The sequence below is a fragment of the Mobula birostris genome, chromosome 7 (genome assembly GCF_030028105.1).
Source record: "Mobula birostris isolate sMobBir1 chromosome 7, sMobBir1.hap1, whole genome shotgun sequence".
Taxonomy (NCBI): Eukaryota; Metazoa; Chordata; class Chondrichthyes; order Myliobatiformes; family Myliobatidae; genus Mobula; species Mobula birostris.
This window is the reverse complement of record NC_092376.1, coordinates 8,437,084-8,451,656: the sequence shown is the minus strand read 5'-3', so window position 1 is coordinate 8,451,656 and position 14,573 is coordinate 8,437,084.

The following is a 14,573-nucleotide window of genomic DNA, read 5'->3' as shown; positions in this document are numbered from 1 at the left end:
TATTGGGCATTGCAATGTACTGCTGCCACAAAGCAACAACTTTCACAACATTTGGCAGTGATATTAAACCTGATTCTGATTCAGATTCACTGCACTTTAGCAAAAGAAATTCCTCCTCATCTCTGTTCTAAATGGACGTCCCTCTTTTCTGAGGGAAATAGACTCCCCCACTATAGGAAACGTCCTCTCCACATCCACTCTATCTAGGCCTTTCAGAATTTGATAGGTTTCAATGAGATCCCTACCTCCTTCTTCTCATACATTAACCCTTTCATTCCAAGAACCATTCTCGTGAACCTCCTCTGGACCCTGTCCAATGTCAGCACATATTTCTTAGATAAAGGCTCGAAAATTGCTCATAATACTCTAAATGTAGTCTAACCAATGCCTATAAAACCTCGGCATTTCATCCTTGCTCTTATGTTCTCGTCTTTTGAAATGAATGCTAATATTGTATTAGCCTTCCTCACCACTGACCCAACCTACAAGTTAACCTTTAGGGAATCCTGCACAAGGAATCCCAAATCCCTTTACACCTCTGATATTTGGAATTTCTCCACATTCAGAAAATAGTCTACATCTTTATCACTTCTTCCAAAATGCATGACCATGTACAGTAATTCCCTATGCTATAATCCATCTGCCATTTCTTTGCCATTCGCCTAATCCAGGTCCTTCTGCAGACTCCGTGTTCCCTCAGTTCTATCTGCCCCACCACTAAACTATGTACTGTCAGCAAACTTGGCCACAAAACCATCAATTCTGTCATCCATGCAAACACGAGGAATTCTGCAGATGCTGGAAATTCAAGCAACGCACATCAAAGTTGCTGGTGAACGCAGCAGGCCAGGCAGCATCTATAGGAAGAGGTACAGTCGATGTTTTGGGCCAAGACCCTTCGTCAGGACTAACTGAAGGAAGAGCTAGTGAGAGATTTGAAAGTGGGAGGGGGAGGGGGAGATCCAAAATGATAGGAGAAGACAGGAGGGGGAGGGATGGAGCCAAGAGCTGGACAGGTGATTGGCAAAGGGGATATGAGAGGGACGGGAGGCCCAGGGAGAAGGAGAAGGGGGAGGGAGGGAAAAAAAACCTAGAGGATGGGAAAGGGGTATAGTCACAGGGACAGAGGGAGAAAAAGGAGAGAGAGAGAAAGAATGTGTGCAGAGGTGGGGCATTAGCGGAAGTTAGAGAAGTCAATGTTCATGCCATCAGGTTGGAGGCTACCCAGACAGAATATAAGGTGTTGTTCCTCCAGCCTGATGTGGCTTCATCTTTACAGTAGAGGAGGCCGTGGACAGTCTGCTGGGAATGTTCTTTCATTGATTTTATTGTGTTTCTTGTATTTACTGTGAATGCCCAAATGAAAAAGAATCTCAGCATGGTATATCGAGAATATTTATTTATTTAGAGACACAACACGGCCCAACGAGCCACACGGCCCAGCAATTCACCAATGTAACACGGGTCTAACCACAGGGCCATTTACAATGACTAGTGAACCTACTAATCAGTACATTTTTGGATTGGGGGATGAAACCGTAGCACCCGAAGAAAATCCACATGGTCACAGGGAGAATGTACCATCTCCTTACAGAGGATGCTGGAATTGAACTCTGAACTCCAATAGCGCCGCGCTACTACACTACCGTTAATCTCCCCACTTTAATCTTCTTTCAGCCATGACTCAGTGATGCCCACAGCATCATACCTCCCAACCTCTAAATGTGCTACAAGATCATCTACCTTATTCCATATAGTGTGCATTAAAATATAACACCTTCAGTCTTGTTTTCATCACCCTTTTCAATTGCCCCAATATTAGACTTTAACTCATCCCACTTGACTGCAATTTTGTCCCATCATCTGCCTGTATTGGCTCCCTTCCTGTTTTCCCTGTATACCTCAGACCTTAGATACAACACAGAGTCATGTCATTTGCAGAAATTGTCTGATGTCTCTGCAATAGTTGAGTGTATAAACGGAGGACGGGAGGATGACTACAGGGCCCTGGTGGAGGACTTTGTCCAATGGTGCAAGCTGAATCATCTGCAGCTCAACATCAGAAAGACAAAGGAGATGGTGGTGGACTTTAGAAAGACTAAACCTGCACTGCTCCCTGTTATTACTATTGATGCTGAGGTCTTGGATGTGCTGAGGACCTACAAGTACCTGGGGGTGCACCTGGATGACAGACTTGAGTGGAGCACCAACACACAGAGGCTGTTTACAAGAAGGGCCAGATTCGCCTCTACTTCCTGAGGAGACTGAGGTTCTTTGGAGTATGAAGGACTCTCCTTCACATGTTCTACCCCCCTGTTGTCGCCAGTACAATCTCCTATGCAGTGGCATACTGGGACAATGGCATCAACACGGGTGATGCCAACAGGCTCAATAAACTGATTAGAAAGGCTGCCTCTGTTACAGGAGTCAAACTGGACACACTGGAGGCTGTGGTAGAACAAAGGACCCCACGGAAAATCCTGGCAATTCTGGACAATGTTTCTCACCCTCTGCATGTCACCTTGGCTGATCAGAGGAGCACTTTTACTAATAGACTAAGACAACTGTGCTGCTCCAAAGAGCGCTAAATGGGATACTTCCTACCCTTGGCCATTAGGCTCTATAATGAGTCAACCTATAGCCAGGGAAGTGATGACCCCCCCCCCCCCCGTTAGACTGTTTGAGGTAATTTATTTTTATTCTTTCTTGCTTCTCTTCTGCTATTTGATTATTTGCATATTTGTGCACTTTTAATGCTACTGTGATACTATAATTTCCTTTGAGATCAATAAAGTATCTATCTATCTATCTCTGTCTTTCCTGACAGACAGTCTCACGAAAGACTGCCTCTGCTTGTATATCAACTGCCCCATCCTCAGCCCTGTCACTCAGTTTCCCATCCCCCTGCCAAATTTGTTTAAACTCTCCCCAACAGCTCTAGCTAACCTCCCTGCAAGGATATTGGTGCCATTCAATTTCAGGAGTAACCTGTCCATTTAGTAGAGCTCAGCTGAGATCTGAAATCCTGCCCCATGCACCAGCTCCTCAGCCATGTCGTCATCTGCCAAGCCATCTTCACAGGTACATGGCACAGGCAGCAATCCAGAGATTACTATCCTTGAGGTCCTACTTTTCAGCTTCCTACATGACTCCTATATTCTCTCCTTGGGACCTCATCCTTTTCCCCACCTACGTCGTTAATAGCAATATGTACCACAACTTACAACTGTTCATCCTCCTCCTTTAGCATGCTGTGCATGGGATCCGAGACGTCCCTGACCCTGGCACCTGTGGGGCAACATACCATCGGGGTGTCTCTTTCATGTCACAGAATCTCCTGTCTGCTCCTCTAACTGTGGAATCCCCTATCACTACCATACTCTTCTTCTCCCCTCTTCCCTTCTGAGCCACAGAGCCAGACTTACTGCCAGAGACCTGTGGCTTCCCCCTAGTTGATCAGCCCCTCCAACAGTATCCAAAGGGGTATACTTATTACTGAGGGGAACGGCCACAGGGGTGCTCTGTACTGGCTGCCTATTCCCTTTCCCTCTTCTGACAGTCACCCAGCTACCTGCCTCCTGCAACATCAGGGTTACTATCCCCCTTAGTTCTGATCCATCACCTCCTCATTCTCCCGTATGAGCCAAAGGTCATCCAGCTGCAGCTCCAGTCCCTTAACACAGTCTCTAAGAAGTTGAAGCTCGATGTGCCTTGTGCAGATGTGGTTATCAGGGAGGCTGAAGGTCTCCTAGAGTTCCCACATCTGGCACAAAGAAAATTCCACTAATCCAGGATCCGTTTTCAATGTACTAATAGACAAAGAAAAAGAAAAAAAAACTTGCTGGAAACCAATTTAGAGTTTCCACCGAAGCATTCTTCTAGGGTGCATCACAACCTGGTATGGAAGTTGTCCTGTCCAAGACGGAAAGAAGCTGCAGAAGATCGTGAACATGGCGCAGCACATCACACAAACCAATCTTCCGTCCTTGGACTCACTTTACACTTCACGCTGTCAGAGCAGTGCTGCCAGGATAATCAAGGACACGACCCACCCAGCCAATACACTTTTCGTCCCTCTTCCCTCCGGGAGAAGGCTCAGGAGCTTGAAGACTCGTACGGCCAGATTTGGGAACAGTTTCTTTCCAACTGTGATAAAACTGCTGAACGGATCCTGACCTGGATCTGGGCCGTACCCTCCAAATAAACGGACCTGCCTCTCGGTTTTTTTGCACTACTTTACTTTCCATTTTAATATTTTCTATTTATGATTTATAATTTAAATTTTACTAATTACTATCCATTTGTAATCCAGGGAGTGGGGGAAGCGCAGAATCAAAGATCGCTATGATGATTGTACGTTCTAGTATCAATTGTTTGGCGACAATAAAGTATAAAGTATAAAGTCTGCTGAGCGAAAGCTTCCTACTCTAACCCTGGCCCACTCACACAATAACTGCTCCCACAATGGCCATTCTGCCTACACTTTGCTTGTTCTTATTGGCCTTTGCTAACACCCACCATTTCCCGCTCCGCAGACTGGTCCCAACAGGCCCTACTTGCTTTTAAAAATTGGCGCGTAAATTCCACGAGGAACTGTCTCCTACTCTCTCTACGATCTTCTGCTCCACAGACAAGTTCCAACAGGCCCTGCTTACTTTTGAAAACTGGCGCGTAAGCTCCACAAGGAACTGTCTCCAACCATCTCTGCGAATTTCTGCTCCGCAGACAAGTCCCAACAGGCCCTACTGGCTTTTGAAAACTCAGAAGTTAACAGGAGCACGTGAACCACCTGAAGTGAATGACCCACTCTTCTGTTTACTTGACGTTTTGCTGTGTATTCACTCACTATAACCCAGGATATGTGGTAGCCAAATTGTGTGCAGCAAGGTGTCACCGACAGAATGTGATAATAGTGATAATGGTTCTCTGATATTGTGTGAATGATGAATATTATCCCAAGACACAAAGGAGCACTCTGCTGTTCCTCAAGAGTATGCTGAGGAATCTTTCTCAGATGGAACATCATTTAAGCCCAATTTGTACTTCTGCATCAAATGTACGCCGTAGATATGACGTAGCCACGTACCCTATGCTGTACTCTACGCCGTAGCCTAACGTGCACCTCTCCCAAAATGTAACTACGCGTTGCAGCGACGCAGACTGCAACAACTGTGATTGGTCTGCTTCATAGCATCACGTTTCCTTCTACGCATTTCCGGTTGCTTCTTCTTCTCTGCCATTTCAGAATTGAGAGAGAAGAGAGAAGAACGTGACTTGAGTGTGAAAATGAACCAAACTGAGGAGAGGTTAATTGAGGAAGTCCGAGAATTTGTACATTTGTATGACTCTTCATATTTGAAGAGTTGTACAAATATCTGAAATATTTGAAATGCATTTCCTCGTCCATGTCTCTCAGTGGCTGGACAAGCACAGAAAATTCACCCTCCTTCTGCCTCAATCCGTTCAATGGTCGTACACACCATCTCCTCCAATGTCTTCTCTCTTTTCTGCCTTGCAGTAATTTCAATAAAAGTAACTCTTGTTCAACATTTATTAGCTCCAACTCCAACATGATGTGCTCGGTTTCAATTGCCATTGTTTGAAGTACAGGAAGAAACTCAACACAGTGGCATAGAAACCCCACCGCCAACTAGCGTTTTGGCGGTGAATTGCAGAGCAACGCAGACACACCAACACACAAGTATAAATGCTCACAATGGTGTAGGCCACTTGCATAGGCTGCTACACAGAAGTATAAGTCAGCCTTTAGCGTTTCACCAAGACACCAGTGGGGCTGAAGGACCTGTTTCTGTGCTGTGCTGAATGACAAATGTTAGAGTTGTATTGTACATGCATATTTGACAACAAAATGAACCTTTGAACTTCTAATTTTATAAACTTATGAATCTATGTTCTGGTAAATAGGATTAGTATAGATGGGTGCGGAGTGGAGATGTGTATACCAAAGGAGGTATAAGGCACTCCTTCCCTCCACTAGCCTGCAGGTCACCCTTCAGTAGCACCTGCTTAGACCCCCGATCAGGGTCATGTCAAGTCTTGCGAGCAGATGGTGGATAGTCATATCAGCAGCTGGTGCAAAATCATGTCCTGGTTATGCGACCACTGACAGCAGTCAGACAATCTCTAAGGGCGATTGAGAATGGCTAGGGTCACCCATCTTGTAAAGACACTGCCCAGAAGATTGCCCAGGGTGCAATGGAAAACCAGTTCTGTGGAAAAATTTGCCAAGAACAATCATGGTCATGGAAAGCCCATGATCACCTATGTCATACAACACAACACATAATGAATGAATGATAGATAGATACTTGATGTTCAGTATGGACACAATGGGCCGAAGGGCCTGGTCCTGTACTTTAAGACTTGACTCTGTGACACTGACACCACTTTAAAGGTTTTATTGGTTATACTTGTCACTCATCATATATATTTAAATCCAGAAATGATTTAAAGGGTATGAAATTTAAAGGGTATTAAATCCAGAAATGATATAAGGAATTGCAACAGTAACTTGCACAGAAAATTGCGACTTGATAAAGGTGTACGAGATGAGAAGAGGCATTGATTGAATGGGCAGCCAGAGGCTTTTTCCCAGGATAGAAATACCTAATATGAGAGATATAATTTTAAGGTGATTGGAGGAAAGCATAAGGGATGTCAGAGGTGAATTTTTTACACAGAGAGTGACAAGTGCGTGGAATGCTCTGTCAGGAGTGGTGGCAGAGGTAGATACACTAGAGACATTTTAGAGATTCTTAAATAGGCACGTAGATGAAAGAAAATAGAGGGCTATGTAGGAGGGAAGGGTTAGATTGATCTTAGTGAAGGTTAAAATCTTAGCACAACAATTTGGAATGAAGGACCTCTACTATGATGTACGTCCTATGTTATATGTTTTTTTTAAAAGCAGGATTTTCTTCAAAATAGAGTCATGAGGTCTTTAGAAACTCCAATTCCTGGAGGAACTCAACTGGTCAGGCAGCTCCTAAGGAGGGAATAAGCAGCTGACGTTTTGGTCTGAGACCCTTCATCAGGACTGGAATGGAAGGGGAAAAAAGCCAGAATAAGAGAATGGGGAAGGTCAAGGAGTACATAGTCATAGTGATAGTCATACTTTATTGATCCCGAGGGAAATTGTTTTTCGTTACAGTTGCACCATAAATAATTAAATAGTAATATGTAAATTATGCCAGGAAATAAGTCCAGCACCAGCCTATTGGCTCAGGGTGTCTGACCCTCCAAGGGAGGAGTTGTAAAGTTTGATGGCCACAGGCAGGAATGACTTCCTATGACGCTCTGTGTTGCATCTCGGTGGAATGAGTCTCTGGCTGAATGTACTCCTGTGCCCACCCAGTACATTATGTAGTGGATGGGAGACATTGTCCAAGATGGCATGCAACTTGGACAGCATCCTCTTTTCAGACAACACCGTCAGAGAGTCCAGTTCCATCCCCACAACATCACTGGCCTTACGAATGAGTTTGTTGATTCTGTTGGTGTCTGCTACCCTCAGCCTGCTGCCCCAGCACACAACAGCAAACATGATCACACTGGCCACCACAGACTCGTAGAACATCCTCAGCATCGTCCAGCAGATGTTAAAGGACCTCAGTCTCCTCAGGAAATAGAGACGACTCTGACCCTTCTTGTAGACAGCCTCAGTGTTCTTCGACCAGTCCAGTTTATTGTCAATTCATATCCCCAGGTATTTGTAATCCTCCACCGACTCCCTGGATGGAAACAGGGGTCACCGGTACCTTAGCTCTCCTCAGGTCTACCACCAGCTCCTTAGTCTTTTTCACATTAAGCTGCAGATAATTCTGCTCACACCATGGGACAAAGTTTCCTACAGCAGCAAAGCTTGAAGGTGTGGAGAGATGGAGAGCAGAATCCCTTTCAATAGATGCAGCCTGTCCTGCTGAGTTTCTCCAGCATCTTGTATGTGTTATCTATGGAGGAAAATACAGTAGATGGTCTATTTTTTGGGATGAGGGCCATCAACAAGACTGAAAAGAAATAGCCAGTATAAAAAGGTGCTGAGAAGGATTGGGGCAAGAGCTGGCACGTGATAGGTGGATCCAGGTGAGAGGGTGGTGATGGGCAAATGAAGGAGGGAGGGAGATTGAGAATAATGTGAGAAGCTGGGAGGTGACAGGTGGAAGTGACAAAGAGCTGAAGAGGGTGGAATCTGACAGGATGGAACAGGAGACCATGGAATAAAGGGAAGGAGGTGGAGCGGGGGATTGGCAAGTGGGGGGTAGTGGAAGGAATGTGAGGGTGATGGGCAAATGGAGAGTATCGGGGGGGGTGCGTGGAGAGGAAAGAGATGGAATGAAATAGTAAGGGCCCATTTCTAGATAGTAATTTTATAGATTAATTTTTAAATGGTGGCACTATTTTCATTTCTGCCTGACACTTTGGATGGGGGAAGATTCAAGCTTATTTATCGTGTGTACATCAAAACATTCAGTGAAATGTGTCATTTGTGTTAACAACCAACACACCTGAGGGTCGCCACACATTCCGGCACCAAAAGAGCATGCCCAACGTGCTCGGCTGAGCAACACAGTTCACAACAAACAACTGAACAAACTCCATTCCTCCCTCGCACCCATGTCCATGCACAGCACTTTAGCCCCAGGACAGGCCTGCAGCGGACTCAGACCTGCAAACACTGGGCTTCAAACTCGCCAGCAGACTGGCAGGGATTCTCAGATTCGCTTCAGCCAATCAGCCTCCACTTCTGGACTTCCAATTCATCCCTGGGCCTTGATCCTTGGCATCGATTCCAGGACACGCTAACTACCGAGCACCAGGCCTCAAAATCCAGACTCGCTGATGGTGAAAATCCAAACTCCGGTCTGATCAATTCATATATCCATGGGGGGGTGGGCAGGGGTCATCAGAACTCCTTCCTCCTGCCCACGTGGAAGTCTGACCCTGGAGCCCGCCGACAACTCACTGACCTGGTGGGGCTCTCGTCCGCCCTCTGATCCAACATCTGACATCCAACCACGGATGTCTCTTGTCTGTATCGCCGGTCTTCGAATGCAAAGCAGAGACTTAGACTCTTGTCTGACCTCTGATTCTCCACAACACTGTTCCTAAACCCTAATTCCCCTATAAAACTAAAAATTACTCGCTGGGATTTACACGAATGAGGAGGGATCTCATTGAAACCTATCAATGTTAAAATGCCTCAATTGAATGGATGTGGAGAGAATGTTTCCTATAGTGGGAGAGTCTAGAACCAAAGGGCACAGCCTGAGAATAAAGGGACATCCCTTTAGGAAAGAGATGGGGAGGAATTTTGTTAGCCAGAGAGTGGTGTATCTGTGGAATTTATTGCTATGGACGACTGTGGTGGCCAAGTTATTAGGTATATTTAAAGTGGAGCTTGATAGGTTCTTGATTAGTAAGGATGTCAAAGGTTACAGCGAGAAGGCAGGAGAATGGAATTGAGAGGGATAGTAAATCAGCCATGACAGAATTGTGGAGTAGACTCAATGGGCCAAATGGCCTGATTCTGCGCCTGTGTTTTATGGTTTTAAAGCAATTAAGTCTGAGCTGTGATTCAATGGCGGTCGATACTCAGCGCCATCTTGGAACTGTATGGAAGTCTGGAACTCATCGCCTGATAGGAGAGGTGGACATAGAAAGTAGGCGAGTAAGCTGTTACATGCAGGGCCACGGACCCAAAGCTGCGTTAACTATCACTGGCGTCGATAACGTAGGCCGAACATTTCTGTGATCCCGAGACTCTGTGACGGTAACCTGAATTAGCCAGACGTATCAAATAACTCACAACAACAAGACTGTGAATGAGTTTAAGGGAGATATGTAAATCTAAAGCGTTGTAGGATTCGGAGTACAACCAGAGGCTCAAATTCTGAAGCTTGCTTTGATGCGGAATAAATTTCAAAGATAAGTAATGTACCTGCATCATCAAAAACAGCAATTAAATCCTTCTATTTCATAAACATTCTTTGTGTGCCCTGGTATGATTACAGAAGCCAGATTCCTCGTATCATGAGCTTAAACTGCTTAATGAAAGGCAAAGAGAGTGGTATTACAAACTCAACAGTAAGTGCTTGCTTTTTATTAACATTCCTAGAACTCGTCTTTGTAGCTATTGTGCCAAAGAGCAAAGAGGAGGGAAAAGGCTGGGTAGGTATTCATAAGTCTGGGACCGCCAAGAAACTGCAGAGATTTCTGGACGCAGATCAGCACGTCACTGATCTGCCACCATCCAAGATGTGCCCTCTTCTCATTCGGAGACACAGGAGCCTGAAGAACAACTCTCCCTCTTTTAGGAACAGCTTCTTCCCCTCCAGCGTTGATTTATGAACAGTCCACGAACCTTTGAATGCTGCCTCACCTTTTACTTATTTTTTATATTTCTTATTGTAACTTGTAGTAATGTTTTGTGTCTTGCACTGCACTGCTGCCACAGAATAAATTTCACAGCACACGTCAGTGATAATAAACCTAATTCTAATCCTGATTCTGATTTTGAAACCAGCCTCCCTCCATGGATTCCGTCTACATTTCTTGCTGCTTCTGTAAAGCAGCCAGCATAGTTAAAGACCCCACCATCCCAAACATTCTCTGCTCTCCATCCCTCTCATCAAGCTCAAAAGGCAGATACCGCCAGCCCTCAAGGACAGCTTCAGACTCCTGAACAGACCTCTTGTACAATAAGATGGACCCCTGACCTCACGATCTACCTTGTTACTCCTCAGCCATCAGGCTCCTGAACCAAGCAACGCACGCAAAATGCTGGAGGTACTCAGCAGGCCGGGCAGCATCTATGGAAAAGAGTAAACAGTCGACATTTCAGGCTGAAACCCTTCAGCAGTCCTGATGAAGGGTCTTGGCCCGAAACGTCGACTGTTTACTCTTTCCCATAGATGCCGTCTGGCCTGCTGAGTACCTCCAGCATTCTGTGTGGGTTGCTTGGATTTACTTTACTTTACTTTATTGTCACCAAACAATCGATACTAGAGCGTACAATCATCACAGCGCTATGTGATTCTGTGCCTCGCGCTCCCTGGATTACAAATCGATAGTAAATATTAAAAATTTAAATTATAAATCATAAATAGAAAATAGAAAAGGGAAGTAAGGTAGTGCAGCATCTGCGTTCTTTCTCTCATTTGTGATTAAGCTCCTGAACCAGAGTGAATAACCTAAACACAGAACTGATTCCGCAATCTATAGACTCATGTTCTCAATATTTATTGTTATTTTTTTATTTATTATTATTTCCCTTTTTTTGTATTTGCACAATTTGTTGTATTTTGCACGTTGGTGATTTGTCCATCTTTGTTCTGGGCAGTTTTTCTTTGATTCTATTGTGTTGCGTTGTGAATGCCTACAAGAAAATGAATCTCAGGGTGGTAATGGTGACATATGTGTTCTTTGATAATAAATTTGATTTGAATTTGAATTTGTTATGATCTTGCACTTTATTACTTACCTGCATTGCACTTTCTCTGTAGATTTTCTACGTTATTCTGCATTGTTATTATTTTACCTCGTTCTACCTCAATGCACTGTGTAATGATTTGATTGTGTAATGAATAATCTTTTCACTCCACCATGGTACATGTGACAATAATAAACCAATTCCAATTCTAGTTCAATTATCACTGAGTATAAAAGATGGGAGGTGATGGTTGTACAGAACACTGGTGAGGCTACACTTGGAGTACTGGGTTCAGTTTTGGTCCCCTGCTGTATGAAAGATGTTATTAAACTAGAAATAATGCAGAAAAGATTACCAGGACTCGATGGACTGACTTATAGGGAGAAGTTGTGCAGGCTAAGACTTTATTCCTTAAGAGGTAGGATACTAAGGAGTGATCTGCGCTACTGGGGTCACGGTAGCGTAGTGGTTAACACAATGCTATTTCAACCTGGGCTGGCGGAGTTTGGAGTTCAATTCTGATGTCATCTGTAAGGATGCCCACTTCACGGAATGTGTGGATTTTCTCTGGGAGACACACACAAAATACTGGAAGAACTCAACAGGTCAGGCAGCATCTATGGAAAAAAGTACGGTTGACATTTCAGCAAATATAGATGCTGCCTGACCTGCTGAGTTCCTCCAGCATTTTGTGTGTGTTGCTCGGATTTCCAGCATCCGCAGATTTTCTCTTGTTTGTGATTTTCTCCGGGTGCTTTGGCTTCCTCCCACAGTCCAAAGGTGCATTGGTTAGTAGCTTAATTGGTCATTGTAAGTTGTCTCATGATTAGGCTAGGGTTAAATTGGGGGTTGGTGGGCGGTGCAGCTTGAAGGGCCGGAGGGGGCTATTGTGAGCTGTATCCCAATAAATAAATAAATTATAGAGGTGCATAAAATCATGAGGGACATAGCTAGGACGAATACACTCAATCTTTTCGCCGGAGTTCAGGAATCAGGTACCAGAGGGCACAAGTTTAAGGTGGCAGGGGTAAGATTTAAGAGGAACTTTTTTACCAAAGTGTGCTATCTATGTGAAATGATCTGCCTGAGGAAGCGTTGAGGCAGGTACAAGAACAACTTTTAGAAGACAGTTGGACAGCTGCATGATGAACACAAGAGATTCTGCAGATGCTGGAAATCTAGAGTAACGCGCACAAAATGCTGGAGGAGCTCAGCAGGTCAGGCAGCATCTATGAAGGGGAATGTACAGTCGATGTTTCGGGCCGAGACCCTTCAGATGGTGCAGCGGGTAGAAACCCAGTCACGGACAGAAAGTACAAATTTGTGTGTGCTTTGTGCCCTCAGCCTATCTCCCAAAATCCAGTCGCCCTCGGAAGGATGCCGATGAAGCTGCTGTAGGAACGATGCCACCCTGGAAAGAGTGCAGAGAGATTTATGAGGATGTGGCCGGAACTGAAGGGACTGTTATGGAGGGAGGGTGAGCAGGATGGCAATGTTTTCTTCAGAGTGTATGTGACAGAGGTGAATTTATCAGGCTGCATACAGGGGCTTGATAGAGTGAATGCACAGTTTATTTTTTTCCTGGAATTGGGAAAGAGGAATTAAGGTGCAAGGGAAGAGAATAAACAGGAACTCGAGGGGCAGAGGGTGGTCAGTGAGTTCCCAGAGGAAGTGATTGAGGCTGATGCATTAACATTGAAAATGTACTTGGACAGGTACATGGTTCTGTTTGGACAGGTTTAGAAGAGGGATATGTGGGCAATTGGACTAGATCAAATTCAAATTTCAGAGTAAATTTATTATCAAAGTACATATATTTCCAAAAAAGCCGGAAACTGGAACTAGATGGGAGAATAGTTTAGCTCATGGTGGAGTGGCGGAGCAGACTCGATGGACTGAATGGCCTACTTCTGCTCCATTGTCTTGTGATGTATGTCACCATATACAACCCTGAGATTAATCTTCTTGTGGACATTCACAGTAAGTATAAGAAACACAAAAGAATCAAAGAAATACCACTCCCAACAGTATGGACAAACAACCAACATGCAAATGACAACAAATTGCAAATACAAAAGGAAAAATAATACTAATAAATCAATAACTAATAAATATCAAGAATGTGAGAAGAAGAGCCCATGAAAGTGAGTCCATAGGTTGTGGGAGCAGTTCAGTGATGAGGTGAGGGAGGTTATCCCCTCTGGTTCAAGAGCCTGATGTTGAGGGTAATAACTGTTCCTGAACCTGGTTGTGTGGTCCTGAGTCTCCTGCAGTTTCTTCACGAGCACGGGCCAGTTGGGCTGAGGGTTCTGCCGAAGGGTCTCAGCCTGCAATGTCGACTGTCCTTTTTTCCATAGATGCTGCCTGGCCTGCTGAGTTCCTCCAGCATTTTGTGTGTGTTGCTCAGATTTCCAGCATCTGCAGGTCTTCTCTTGTTTGTGGGCTGAAGGTCCTCCTGCCATCCCTTATTACTCCATGACTCTATTTCCCTTGCTCTCTCAAGGAGAGATAAAGCTGCCATGGAAACTTTGATGATCTCCTTTGGTGTCCCCTTGGCAATTTGTCATCTTTTGCACGTTGGTTGTCTGTCTTGGTTTGTGTGTGGTTTTTCATTGATTCCATTGTGTTTCTTGTATTTACTGTGAATGCCCACAAAGAAAATGAATCCCAGGTGGCATATCTGTAAGTTGGTAATAAATCTACTTTGAATTTTGGTATCTTGTGCCCAGTTATGTGTGACTCAAAATGAGGGGCAGAGTCTATTTATTTTTATTTAGGGTCATTGCAGGGGGGAACATTATGAATTGTCAACAATTCCTTCCCCTGTGTGAATGCTGAACAACCTGCCAACATCCAACATTACAGCATAGTACAGACCCTTCAGTCCATAATATTGTGTTGACCTTCTGACCCGGGGTTCTTAAAACTTTCTTATGCCGTGGACCCCTTTGCAGTCCAGAGAAGCCTATGGACCCCCTTCTCAGAATTATATGTTTAAATATATAAAATAAAATACATAGTATTACAAAAGCAATCAATTACGTTAAAATAAAGTTATCAAAATATTTTAAAAGCGATGAATTGAAAGAAATGCTAGATTGTAGTTAGAGGTTAGTGAAAATAA